Source organism: Amblyraja radiata, chromosome 5, assembly GCF_010909765.2.
Source record: "Amblyraja radiata isolate CabotCenter1 chromosome 5, sAmbRad1.1.pri, whole genome shotgun sequence".
In the NCBI taxonomy this organism is placed as follows: domain Eukaryota; kingdom Metazoa; phylum Chordata; class Chondrichthyes; order Rajiformes; family Rajidae; genus Amblyraja; species Amblyraja radiata.
In genome coordinates, this window is record NC_045960.1 from 102276869 (window position 1) to 102291065 (window position 14197).

Genomic DNA, 14197 nt, shown 5'->3' on the forward strand with positions numbered 1-14197 from the left:
TGAAATGGCCAAATGAACACATGTACAGTCTGCATACAGAAAACAATCATGGTAATCGGCTCGCAACAGATCTGGCAGCCCAAAGTTTGGCATCCAGGCAGCATTGTGGATCATCAAAAACATTTGAAATATATTCTATCGCAATCTCTGAATTTGTGAGTCAGCATATCTCGCACCTCATCACAGGAATGTTTCAATGAGGAGTGTAGAAAAAGCATGCTGGAAATAGAACCTAGCAGCACTAATAATTTAGGTTTGAAGATTTGCAGTAGAATAGGAGCAAATAACACAAAGTAGCCAGAGTGCACCAACAGTTTGCAAGCAGCAGAACAAGATTAAATATTAATTAATTCAAGATACTTAAATTAGAATTTACACAAACCAATGCTGAAGGCTGCTAGTCCATATAAATAGATTAGCACTACTGCGATCTCCTGACGTTTATAGAGTCAGAGTTATACAGCACAAAAGCCGGCCCTTCAGGCCAACTTGCCTATGCTAACCACAGTGCCCCATCTACGCTAATCCCATCTACGCTAATCCCATCTGCGGATATTTCATCATCATCATCATCATCCTTTTATTGTCATCAACATACAAAGCAACAGTTGTACAGTGCAAAATGAGAAGACGTTTCTCAGGGAATACCGGAGCATCGCACATAAAAACAAACATTTCACGCATAAATAAAAACAATCCCGTTCCTGATAAAAAAAACAGTACGAATAGTTTTTAAAAAGTGCAGTTAAAAAAAGCAACATTAAAATACAAGTGAAAAAAAAACAGTCATAAAATGTCCAGGGCAGCTGATTTAAGTGGCCTGAGCCAGTGCCAGAGTAATACTCAGTGCCAGTTATTAAATTGTCAGTGCAAAAGCAGCAGAATCAGGTGGAGTGACTGTTTAGCAGCCTCACAGCCTGTGGAAGGAAGCTGTTTAGCCGTCTGGTTGTCTGGGCTTTGATGCTGCGGTATCTCTTTCCTGATGGCAGGAGATCTAGATATGTGTGGAGTGGGTGCTGTCTGTCCTTTGCTATGCTCAGTGCTTTTTTCAGGCAGCGGCTCTGGAACAGTTCTTGTACCGAGGGTAGCGAGACGCCAATGATCATCTCTGCTCCCCTCAATACCCTCTGCAGAGACTTCCTGTCTGAGCAGTTGGAGTACCACGTGTTCATGCAGTACGTGAGTACAGACTCCACTGTGCCCCTGTAAAAAGTCCTGAGGATGTTGGTGGGAAGTGAGACCTGTTTGAGTTTCCTCAGGTAGTGCAGTCGCTGATGGGCCCATTTGACAATCCCAGTGATGTTCCTGGACCAGGTGAGACTGTCTGTGATTTGCACTCCGAGGAAGTTTTATGCTCTCCACTCTCTCCACCGTGGTGCCACTGATGTTGAGGGGTGTGTGTTTGGGCTGCGACCTCCTGAAGTCGACAATCATCTCCTTTGTTTTATCTACGTTTAATTCTAAATTGTTGTTGCCGCACCAGTCCACTAGTTGTTTCACTTCCTCCCTGTACATTGTTTCATCCTCTCCACTGATGAGTCCCACCACGGTGGTGTCATCTGCAAATTTTATAATCCTGTTGTCCCTGAACCTGGCAGCACAGTCATGTGTGAGCAGTGTGAACAACAGCGGGCTGAGCACACAGCCTTGAGGGGAGCCAGTGCTCAGCGTGATCGAGCTTGAGGTGTTCTTGCCAACACGGACTGACTGTGGTCTCTCTGTCAGAAAGTCCAGGATCCAGTGACACAGGGTGGTGTTGAGGCCCAGCAGGGTTAGTTTCTCCACAAGTCTCTGTGGGATGATGGTGTTAAAGGCTGAGCTGAAGTCAATGTACAGGATTCTGGCGTAGGTGTTTTTGTTTTCCAGATGAGTGAGTACTGTGTGCAGCGTAGTAGAGATGGCAACTTCTGTAGAACGTTTGGGGCGATAGGCGAACTGGAGGGGGTCTAACGATGAGGGGAGGCTGGCAGTAATGTGAGGTTTAACCAGGCGTTCAAAGCACTTCATTACTACGGGGATTAGGGCGACAGGGCGGTAATCATTTAGGCAGGCCACAACTGATTTCCAATATCCTTCTAAACATAACCAATCCATGTCCCTGTCCCAATATCTTTTAAATGGTGTTATAGTACTTGCCTCAACTATTTCCTCTGGCAACTCGTTCCATATACCCCCCACCCTATGTGTGGAAAAAGTTGCCTCTCGGGTTCCTATTAAATCTTTCCCCTCTCACCTTAAACCTGTGTCTCTGATTCTTGATTCCACTACTCTAAGTAAAGTACTTTGTGCATTCACCCTAATTATTCCCCTCACAATCTTATACACTCCTACAGTGCCCTCCATAATGTTTGGGACAAAGACCCATCATTTATTTATTTGCCTCCGTATTCCACAATTTGAGATTTGTAATAGAAAAAATCACATATGGTTATAGTGCACATTGTCAGATTTTAATTAAGGCCATTTTTATACATTTTGGTTTCACCATGTAGAAATTACAGGTGTGTTTATACCTAGTCCCCCTCATTTTAGGGCACCATAATGTTTGGGGCATAGCAATGTCATGTAAATTAAAGTAGGCATGTTTAGTATTTTGTTGCATATCCTCTGTATGTAACGCCAGTACCTTCAGCAGCTATACATGCCCAGGCCATAACACCCCCACCACCGTGTTTAACAGATGAGGAGGTATGCTTTCGGTCTTGGGCAGTTCCTTCTTGTGGCGGCTTCATGCCCACGTGGTCCAGGACGAATGTAGATGAGCCATGCTCTAGACTCGGAAGGGACCCTCGTATGGCCGCTGGAGGGGTATCCAATGAGCATCCCTGCGCAGGAAGACGAACTGGCAGTCCTCCAGAGCAGAGGGAATGTGCGGACGGAACGACCCATGACGAGACGTGGGCACCGGCGCCAGCTTGCCCACCATCTGCCGAAGACGTTGCAGAGCGTCCAAAGGCTGCTCCACCTGGCCCCGTGCCGGCGGAATGAACTCCCCGGGCACCGTCAACGGAGAGCCATACACCAACTCGGCGGAGGAGGAGGCCAAGTCCTCTTTCGTTGCAGTGCGGATCCCCAGCAAAACCCACGGGAGAGCGTCCACCCAGTCCGGATCATTAAGCCGTGGCTTCAGGGCATCCTTGAGTTGGCGGTGAAACCGTTCCACTAGTCCATTCACCTGCCGATGATATGCCGTCGTGTGTTGTAGGCGAACCCCCAGGAGGCGTGCCATGGCCGACCACAGTTCCGACGTGAACTGAGGCCCCTGGTCGGATGTTATGTCCAGTGGCACACCGAACCGGGCGATCCAGTGCGCCACCAAGGCTCGAGCACAAGTGGCCGTTGAGGAATCGGGTAGCGGAATGGCTTCAGGCCACCGAGTGAAGCGGTCCACGATGGTGAAGAGATAGGTCATGCCCTGGGACGGCGGCAGCGGCCCCGCGATGTCCACGTGAATATGGTCGAACCGCTACCGAGGGATGTCGTTGCACCTTAGCGGTCTGGCACGGGATGCAGGTGCGCACGCAATGTTCAACCTCCTTCCGCAGCCGGTGCCACATGAAGCGGGAGGTTACCAGGGCCGTTGTCGCCAGGATGGAGGGATGCGCAAGCCCATGAAGCACCTCAAACGCCCTGCGCCGCTAGGCGACGGGGACGATGGGTCGCGGAATTCCAGTGGACACATCGCACAGCAGCGTTGCGCCCCCAGGACCACAGACAACGTCCTCCAACTGCAGGCCCGAAACTGCCATACGATAGGTTGCCATCTCCTCGTCGACCAGCTGTGCGGCTGCCAGGGGGGAATAATTAATATCCACCGCAACGGAGAACCGCGTGGACTGCAGGTCGCGATAAGACGTCGGCCACCCTGTTGTACTTGCCCTCAACGAAACGGATGGAGGTGGTGTACTCGGACACATACGTCAACTGCCTCTGCTGCCGGGCCAACCGCGGGTCTGAAACCTTGGTGAACGCGAAGGTTAGCGGCTTGTGATCCGTAAATGCAGTAAAAGGCCTCTCCTCCAGGAAGTAGCAAAAGTGGCGTACGGCGAGATACAGGGCAAGGAGCTCGCGGTTGAAAGCGCTGTAACGGCGCTGAACACCACTGAGATGCCTGCTGAAGAAGGCAAGTGGCCGCCAACATCCGTTAACGAGCTGGTCCAACACTGCCCCAACCGCAACCTCAGAAGCGTCCACCGTCAGGGCGGTCGTGGCGTCCTTTCGTGGGTGGACGAGCATCGTGGCCCCAGCCAGGGCCTCTCGAATGCCGCTGTTGCTTTGTCGGAGCACTCAACTTCTCTGCAATGACCAGCAATCAGGTGGAAAAGCGGACGCATGATTGTGGCCGGTGCCGGCAAGAAACGGTGATAAAAGGTGACCATCCCCACGAACTCCTGTAGACCCTTAACTGTGGTCAGACGGGGGAACCTGCGGATAGCGTCCACCCTGGCCGGCAGAGGGATCACACCCTGTGGAGTTACGCGGTGGCCGAGGAAGTCGATAGCCTTCACCCCAAGACGGCACTTGGACGAGTTGATGGACAAACCAAAATCGCTGAGGCGCTGACACAGCCGGCGGAGGTGAATGCAGTGCTCCTGCCGCGAGCGACTGGCTACGAGTATGTCATCCAAGTACACGAATACGAAGTCCAGGCCGCGGCACACACAGTCCATAAGCCGCTGAAAGGTCTGCGCAGTATTCTTCAAACCAAACAGCATCTGTACAAACTCAATCCAAATGGCGTTATAATGGCTGTCTTCGGAATATCATCGGGGTGGACCGGAATTTGGTTGTACCCTCGCACGTGGTCCACCTTGGAGTACACCGATGTTCCGGCCAGATGGGCATTGAAGTCCTGAATGTGCGGGACCAGGTACCTGTCGGCAACGGTCGCATCAATCGGGCGACGGTAATACCCACACGGGCGCCAACCCCCTCCGCTTTAGGGACCATGTTGAGCGGTGATGCCCATGGGCTATCGGAGTGGCGCACGATGCCCATCGCCTCCATCAGGCAGAACTCCTCCCGAGCCAGACGAAGCTTGTTTGGCAGGAGACGACGCGCCCGGGCGTTCACAGGCGGGCCGGTAGTAGGAATATAGTGCTCCACCCGTGCTTGTGGGGTTCGAGGATGTCCGGAAAATACGCCAGTATGCGTGCGAAAGTCGCATCCACGGACGATGGGGCCATCAGGGCATGATACGGGATCACCAATGCGGAAGACCGGCTCCAGCGTGACGGAGTGCACCAGGCGCCGGCGCTTAACATCGACGAACAGTGAATGGGCTCGAAGGAAGTCGGCGCCCAGCAACAGCTGGGAAATGTCATCAATGACGAACTCCCACGAAAAGCAGCTGCGGCCAAAGTTGAGGGAGATGGTGCGAACCCCATAGGTGCGAATAGCAATCCCATTCTCCGCGGTGAGGAGGGGGCCCCTTTTGCCCGCACGGACGTCAGCGATGGAGGGAGGCAGAACACTCACTTCCGCACCAGTGTCCACGAGGAATCAACCCCCAGTGCGGCGATCCCGGGTGAAGACGCGATGAATATAACCGGCCGCCGAAGGATTCACTGACGACCAGCCCTTTCGTTTCCCGGGAACGAACAGCGTGACCGACATTGCCTTGCTGCAGCTCCCCAGCAAAGATGATAATAGCACCAACACTCTCTGCTGGCGTTGGGTGGAACTGCAGGCGTGCCGTGCTGAAATGACGTGCCTGCAGTGGAATGCCCGATGGCGGGCGGATTTTGCTGCGGGAGCCGGCTGGGGACAGCGGAGACGTGGTGGATAGCGGCCCCGACCTGCTCTGAGCCTCCCGACGCCGCGGTAAGGACGGCCAGCGATTCCAGGTCCCGCTGGCGGGACATCCACAGCTGGTCGGCGTGCTCGGCCAGCGCCTACATGTCGGTAAAGGGATCCTTGGCAAGCTGCAGGCGGATGTCGGGAGGGAGTTGCTGCAGGTAAGCAAATTTAAATAGGAAACGAGGTTCGTGGTCCCCCATTAGGGCGAGCATGTCCTCCAGGAGGGCAGACGGCCGGCGGTCGCCCAGACCTTCCATTTGAGAATCCGAGCTGCCCACTCAGATTCACTAAGGCCAAACCTCCTGATAAGGAATTCCTTAAGGCCCCTATATTTGTTAGTTAACGGGGGGCTCTATGGTAAGGCTTAACTTGCCTCGCAGTCGCTTGGTCAAACGCGCTGACCAGGTAAAAGTATTTTGTTTCGTCCACAGTTATCACTCGCACAGCAAATTGTGCCTCTCCCTGCTGGAACCAGATGTCAGGCTCTTCGGTCCACAGAGTAGGGAGTTTAAGTGCAACGGCATTGTTATCCATTACAACGTGTGATGAACGGCGGGGTCACCAGTTGTAGCGGGCTGGACGAGGTCAGGAAAAGGCCAGACGGCAGGCAATTTCAAACAGTAGTCTTTAATCACACAGCGAGAGCACACACACCCCGAGAGGGATCTCGGGAAACCCCGTGGCAGATCAACGCCCCTGTCCCTCAATAGCCGAGGGGGATGATCCAAGGAGTGGTCTAGCCCACACACTAACCAACCTTTTAGGTACGAACCGGATTCGAACGACGGCGTGTCATCCACAAGCGAACGGCCTGATTGAACGATTCCATCGCCAGTTGAAAGCCGCTCTGGCAGCCGGAGGTGACGCGTCGAACTGGAGTGAACGGTTGCCTCTGGTTCTGCTAGCATTCATATAGCGGTGAAAGCAGACCTAGGATGTTCGTCGGAGGAAATGGTTTACAGCACAACTCTGAAGCTGCCCGGCGAATTTGTCGAACCAATCCCCACAGATGGATCGTATGACCCAAACAGGTATGTCGGTCGATTACGGCGACATACACAGCTACTCAGGCCGACACCGACGCGGTAAACACCTGCAATGATCTACGTGCCTGCTGATCTCCAAAGCTGCACACATGTTTTGGTCCGACACGACGCCGTCCGCCGACCTCTTCAGCAAGCATACAATGGCCTGTACCAAGTCATCCAACGCCTACCTAAGAGTCTCGCAATCAATCGGAACAGAAAAACGGATACTGTATCCGTCGACCGGTTAAAGCCAGCATATGTCGAGAACCAACCGACAACCTCACTGCTCGGTAGCAGGCAAAGTCACAGGATACGAACACTTCTTGCAAAGACCTCCCACACTGCAGTACCAAACGAGATCAGGCCGTAAAATCAATCCGCCAGACCGTTATGGGGCAAGACAAAGCCAGGCAGTCGCCACCTTGTGTGACTTGGTGGCTAAGTGGGGAGCTGTGGCGACTTCATGCCCTCGTGGTTTTTAGGTACAGCTTGTTCCCGTTGCCTGGTAACGAGCAGCGCCACGTGAGGGTCGAGAGCTGAGAGAGAACTCCAAGAGGAGGAGATGCGCTGTGATGGATGTCTGTAAATTGTGTTGTGTCTTGGGTCTTTTTTTCTTGTGTGTATGACTGCAGAAACAACATTTCATTTGAGCCTCTATGAGGTTCAAGTGACAAATAAATTGTATTGTGTATTGTGTAAGAGCAGACGGACTAACAGGCTTAGCTGGTCACGAGGAGCAATGAGGAGATTTGATTAAACTAACCACAAGGTGTTTGGCAAAGCTTGGTGTCGCTTGTACTTTACTTTCGGACGTGAGATTTAGTGGATCCTACATTTTCTCCTCCATACTTCTCCTCCATACTATTAAAAATAAATTGGATAGTTATATGGATGGGAAAGGAATGGAGGGTTATGGTCTGAGCGCAGGTATATGGGACTAGGGGAGATTATGTGTTCGGCACGGACTAGAGGGGTCGAGATGGCCTGTTTCCGTGCTGTAATTGTTATATGGTTATATGGTTATACTTTGCTCTTGCCATCACTCTGATATAAGACCCATCATTTATTTATTTGCCTCTGTACTCCACAATCTGAGATTTGTAATAGAAAAATCACATGTGGTTAAAATGCACGTTGTCAGATTTTATTAAAGGGTATATTTATACATTTTGGTTTCACCATGCAGAAATTACAGCTTTGTTTATACATAGGTCCCCCCCTGTTCCCCCCCCCCCCCCCCCCCCCCCCCCATTTCAAGGCACCATAATGTTTGGGACATGGCTTCATAAGTGTTTGTAGTTGCTCAGGTGCGTGTTTAATTGCCTCTTTAATGTAGGTATGAGAGAGCACCTAGTCTTTCCTCCTGTCTTTCCATAACTATTGGAAACTTTTATTGCTGTTTATCAACATGAAGACCAAAGCTGTGCTAATGAGTCAAAGAAGCCATTATGAGACTGAGAAACAAGAATACAAATGTTAGAGAGATTTTACTTCTGAGTCACGTAAGTGACTACGTGAAGAGCCTGTCACCCGCATGTGCATCATTACGTCAAACACATGGCACGCTGGCTGGCTGGCTGGCGCGCAGCTCCAGCAGTGGTCCTTTTAAAAAGACCCCAGGTAAGTGCAGGAGCTTAGTCTGCGGGTGAAAAACTTTGTTCTATCGTTACAGCATGGAAAAGGTGAGGGTGAAGTCGTGGAAGACTGCAGGGAGAACCGCTTCAGAGGACCGTGGGAACCGTACGGTCAGCGGTCGGCAGTCAGTTTCACCATCGCGGTCGCTGACAGCTCAGCCAGCGACTTTGGGCTCGGTGCCCAAGGATAGCACTTTGCATACCCCGCGGGGGAAAGCAAAGTGCAAGTCCAACAGGATTGTAGACTCGGACGTGTCTGGCCGGTTGGATTCGCCTCCCAGAGCGGGAAGGTTGGCTGGACGACTTTCCCGAGTGGAGCATCTTATGGAGAAGATGCTCCAACAGAGTACGCTCCGTGGTCGGGAGTCGTACCACAGCGGGGCTCGGGGACCCGCAGCAGCGCCTGGTGCAGGGCTGCATTACGTCTCCCCATCCGAAGATGGGAGTGCGGACGAGTCCGGTGCGGGACCCGCGGGAAGCAGAGGTGCCAAACATGATATCCAAATTTGCGGTGCCGTCGCTTGTTGGAGAGCCGCTGAACGAAGAGCTGGCGGTAAGCATTAATTACCCGGTCTCCCACCAGCTGCAGGAGCAGGTTATGATGGAAACAACCATGCGGTACCACGCACCCAGCAACTGTGTGTCCCTGAAGGTACCGGTTGTAAATAGTTCCATATGGAACCATATCTGGTATTAAAACCCAGAATTGAAGCTGCAGAGGATTCTCCACCTGCTGGGGTCGGGAATGACAGCTTTCGCCAGGTCGGTGGACGGTGGCACATTGTCGGATGGTCAGCGGGACGCAATGGCATTGTTGTGCAATGCACACTTTGAAATCAATTGCTTTCGCAAGAATGCCATTCGTCCCGTTCTCAACCACAAGTTTGCGGGGTTGTGTAAAGCCAGCAATGTGCAGCCGCCAAACTTACTGTTTGGGGAAGACCTCTCCAGGCAGGTAAAAGACCTCGATGAGGAGGCAAAGGCTGTGGGACTACTTCGTGCTCCACCAGTGAACAAGCCGTCGTCGTCGTCATCGTTTCGTCGGCACCAACCATATTCTTCACCCAGCACAAGACCGGCTGTGCAACCAATGAGGTCGGGAAGAATTGAACCAAAGTCTTTTTTAGGACAAGGACCGACCCGACCCGACCCACAATGAAGATGCGCAGCTACCGACCACAAGCACCCCAAAACCCCAAACATCGGGAAGGAAATAACTGGCAAAAATCCATCTAGCACGGAGGTAGGTGGGTCTGGTTCACAGTGTAACATACCGGGTGTAGAATTATCGCATGTTGGTGGTAGGTTACGTTTCTTTTTGCATGAGTGGCGTTGGATAACTTCTGATTTGTTCATATTGCACAGTGTTGACGGGTTTAAAATAGAGTTTGCCGGCGCGCTGCTACCCACACAGCATGTTCCAAGCCGTACCTTTGTGCGTTCAAAAAGGGATGATTTGGTAGTTCAGGCTGAAATTGAAACTCTGTGTGAAAAAAGGGTAATTGAGAAAACTAGGCACAAGACACCAATTTGTGCCCAATATTTTCACCAGAGAAAAGAAGGATGGGGGGTGCCGCATTATATTGGATTTAACCCAATTAAACACTTTTGTGCAGTACAAACATTTCAAAATGGAAAGCTTTGTTACGGCCAAAAGTTAATTTCCATGGGATGTTATATGGCATGTATTGACCTTAAGGATGCTTATTATTCGGTCCCTATTCACAAGGAACACAGAAAGTTCCTGAGATTTAACTGGATGGGGCAGTTATGGCAATTTAAAGCACTGCCTAATGGGTTGACCTCTGCTCCTAGGCTGTTCACAAAAATATTAAAACCTGCGCTGGCTCTTTTATGAGCACATATAGTGATGGCTTATCTAGATGACATTCTGATCATAGGCAAAACTATGGAATTAGTTATTTCGGCAGTTTCAGCCACAAAACGTGTTTGAAAAGTTGGGGTTCCTGATCCATCCAGTAAAATCCAGGTTGACTCCATCCACTATCATGGATTACTTGGGATTTACTATTAACTCCAATCACCTGCTTGTGACTGCCCGAGGGCAAGAGATTGAAGTAAATAGAGTCCTGCAGCAATATGATTGCACAGAAGCTGCCTTCTATTCGACAAGTGGCAAGTTTAATTGGGAAATTGGGTGCTGCATTTCCAGCATCTAAATATGGACCTCTTCATTATCAACAATTGCAAACAGACATGGTGCAAGCACTTAAAAAATAATTTGGGCCACTTTGACAGGGCTATGCAATTATCAGTTGAAGTAATTGATGAGCTCCAGTGGTGGAAAGCCAATCTTGACCATTGTTCTGGCAATATTTCAATCGAAAGCCCTTCGGTGGTATTACAGACTGATGCAAGTGCTTTGGGGTGGGGAGCTACTGACACCGTTTCCAGCTACGGTGGCAGATGGAATGTGCATGAACTATCTTTTCTACAGGTGCATGGGGTAAACTATTTGGAGTTGCTCGCAGCCTTATATGGTCTGAAAGCTTATTGTGCACACAGACATCATCTGCATGTCCAGTTACAGATAGATAACACTACTGCAGTAGCATACATAAATCACATGGGTGGTATCAAGTCAGTATCCTGTGATAAATTGGCTAACCTCATTTGGCACTGGTGCATTATTCGGAACATTTGAGTTTCAGCAATCTACCTACCAGGTAGATTGGACACAGTGGCGGACACCAGGTCACGTAAATTCAATGACAACACAGAATGGGTGTTGAAGTATTTAACGACATTATTTCTAGGTATCGTACACCGGATATGGATTTGTTCGCTTCTAGATTAAACCATCAGTTACCAAAGTATGTTTTGTGGGAACCAGACCCAGGGGTTGTAGCTGTAGACGCGTTCTCGCTACACTGGGGAGGAATGTTTTTCTATGCATTCCCCCCATTCTGCCTCGTCACTCGCTGTCTGCAAAAGATTCAGCAGGACTCTGCCTCTGGCATTCTGGTAGTCCCTGACTGGCCCACTCAGCCATGGTACCCTCTCGTTCTTGGCATGGTGGTACAACCTGTGTGGAAGGTGCCTAAACACAGGTCATTGTTGACTAACCCCAGTTCGGGTGAAGTACATCCTCTGCATGATCGGCTGAATTTGTTAATTTGCAGGTTTTGAGAAGACCTTTCTTCGGACTGGGACTAGCTGATCGTACGGTGGATGTGTTAACTGCGGCGTGGAGAAGCAGTATGCAGAAACAATATGCATTGTATATCGGGAAGTGGGAATTGTTCTGTGCACAGTCCGAGATATTGTATGACGAAGTGCACATCACAGATGTTCTGGAGTTTATTTCAAAGTTATACCATGATGAGAAATTAAGCCACAGTGTTCTGAATAGTGCCAGGAGTGCGCTGTCATCATACTTGCAACCAAGCTCAGAACACCAGTCTGTGGGCTCTCACCCTTTAGTGTGTAAATTCATGAAGGGAGTTTTCAATTCAAACCCTCCTATGCCCAGATACACAGAAATGTGGGATGTAGGGGTGGTTCTTTATTCACTTTGCTCATGGTCTCCACCTTCTTCCCTGTCTCTACTCCGGCTTACGCACAAGGTGGTCATGCTGATGGCTTTAGTGTCAGCTCAGAGGGTCCAGTCCTTGCAAAAGTTGCGTATGGATAGGATGCTCACCTCTGATAGTGGGGTCACCTTTTTTGTTTATGACAACATCAAACAGAGTAGACCAGACTTAAATTACATTTCATGGCATACCCTGTGGATCCCGAGTTGTGTGTAGTTCGTTACCTCCGACAATATATTAAAGTCACTAAAGGGCTTAGAGGTTCGGAGTTGGCATTATTGAAGCCATAAGAAGCCACACAAGGGGGTTTCTACTCAGACCATTTCCAGGTGGCTTAAACTCGTTTTATTTCATGCGGGTGTGGATACTAAAATATTCAAATCTCATTCCACCAGGGCTGCTGCGATGTCCGTAGCAAGAAGCATGGACGTTCCATTAGACCAGATTCTGTCGGCTGCAGGATGGTCCTCAGCACGTAACTCCTCATAAAATAACATCTTATCTGCTCGAGTTCAAACAAATGTCTCAAATCTTTCGCCGGCGGTTCATTCTGCAGCAAGATAATGATCCAAAACATACAAGTCGAGAGAGTTGTCATTTGTCAGGATGGTCGTGATTACGTTTCAGAAGTTTTATAATAAACCCTTAGTGAAAAGGAGCGTGTTTGCTAATTCAGTTTTAAGTTCAGTTGTATAGTCCCTCTCGGGTAGAGAGGTGACCACCGTTGTATTGTTTGTTTTCTATATTAAATTGTTATTGTTCGAATGCCATGACTGAACAGTTTCCATTCTTCATTTGTCAACTATACTGTGTTTGACGCATGGACTCGTTCCACGGCATTGAGTCACAGAGCTTTAAAATCTTCACGTAGTCACTCACGTGACACCGGAGTAAAATAGTAAGATTAAACGAGAGCTTACCAGTTTGAAGTTGATCTTTATTTTATGAGGAGTTACGATGAGGGATTACGTGCCCTCCACTCCCAACCCTTCCTCATAAAGCTAACTGGTATTTCTAGTTTCTTGAATCTTACTATTCTTAGGTCAATCGGTTCCTGTCTGTGACCGATTGACTGTGACTGGCAGCAGCCTCTGCCTACAGCCTGTCTGTCATTTCTATCTTTTTTTAATTTTCAGTTAGTCCAAAGTCTGTTTTGGGGGGAAACTTTTACTTTTCTATGTGGGGGAGGGGGGCAGGGTAAGGGGGAAACCGTCTCCCAGTCTCTTCCTGGCGGGGACGCGACTATTTCTCCGAGTCGCGTCCTCGCTCCCCACCTCGTGGCCTACCAGCTGGATCGGAGCGGCCTTTCCTGCCAGGGACCGGGAACTGGACCGGGGCTGCTACAGCGGCGAGGCAGCGCTGGAGTCACCACGGAGCGGGCGATGCCTACCTGGGTTGCCGTTTGGAGCTCCGGAGCGTTGGGCCGCTGCTCCAACATCGTGGAGCTCTGGTGCAGAGAGCTTATAACGCGGGCGGCGCTGAACAACATCGTGGAGTCCTGGGGCGCCTTGCAGAGGGCCTACAGCAGCAGTCTCCACCCGGCGCGGCCTACGGACTTTGGGAGCCGCCGACTCCGGTAGGAGGGGGCCGACTCTGGTATCCACGCCGCTGAGGACGTCCCGCAGCCCCGACGTCGGACTTGTATCACACCGGCGAGCGGTCCTGGACATCGGGCCGCCCGTAGCTGCAACTGCGGAGGGCTTGGGGAGGCCATGACCACGAGGAACAGTGGAGGAAGAAGACTGACTTTGGTGCCTTCCCACACAGTGGGAAACTTTGATTCTGCTGTGTGGGGATGTTTTATGTCAAATTCTATAGTGTGTGTTCTTTATTTTTATTGTATGGCTGTATGGGAATTTCATTTCACTGTGCCATCTGGCACATGTGACAATTAAATGTATCTTGAATCTTGAATCCACACCGCTGCTTTGAACGTTGATGCGCATGCGGGCTGACGGGCTCTTCACGTAATCCCTCATCGTAACTCCTCATAAAATAAAGATCAAACTTCAAACTGGTAAGTTCTCGTTTAATCTTACTATTAGCCAAACCTTAGGCTTACCAAAATCAACTGTTTGGAACATCATTAAGAAGAAAGAGAGCACTGGTGAGCTTACTAATCGCAAAGGGATTGGCAGGCCAAGGAAGACCTCCACAGCTGATGACAGAAGAATTCTCTATT

The 14197-nt window shown here is 50.2% G+C and overlaps 1 protein-coding gene across 8 annotated transcripts in view; it reads left to right on the forward strand.

Annotated features, from left to right (window-relative positions):
- Positions 1–14197, forward strand: part of fam135a (family with sequence similarity 135 member A) — a 127051-nt gene that overhangs the window by 28068 nt on the left and 84786 nt on the right. The window lies entirely within an intron of this gene.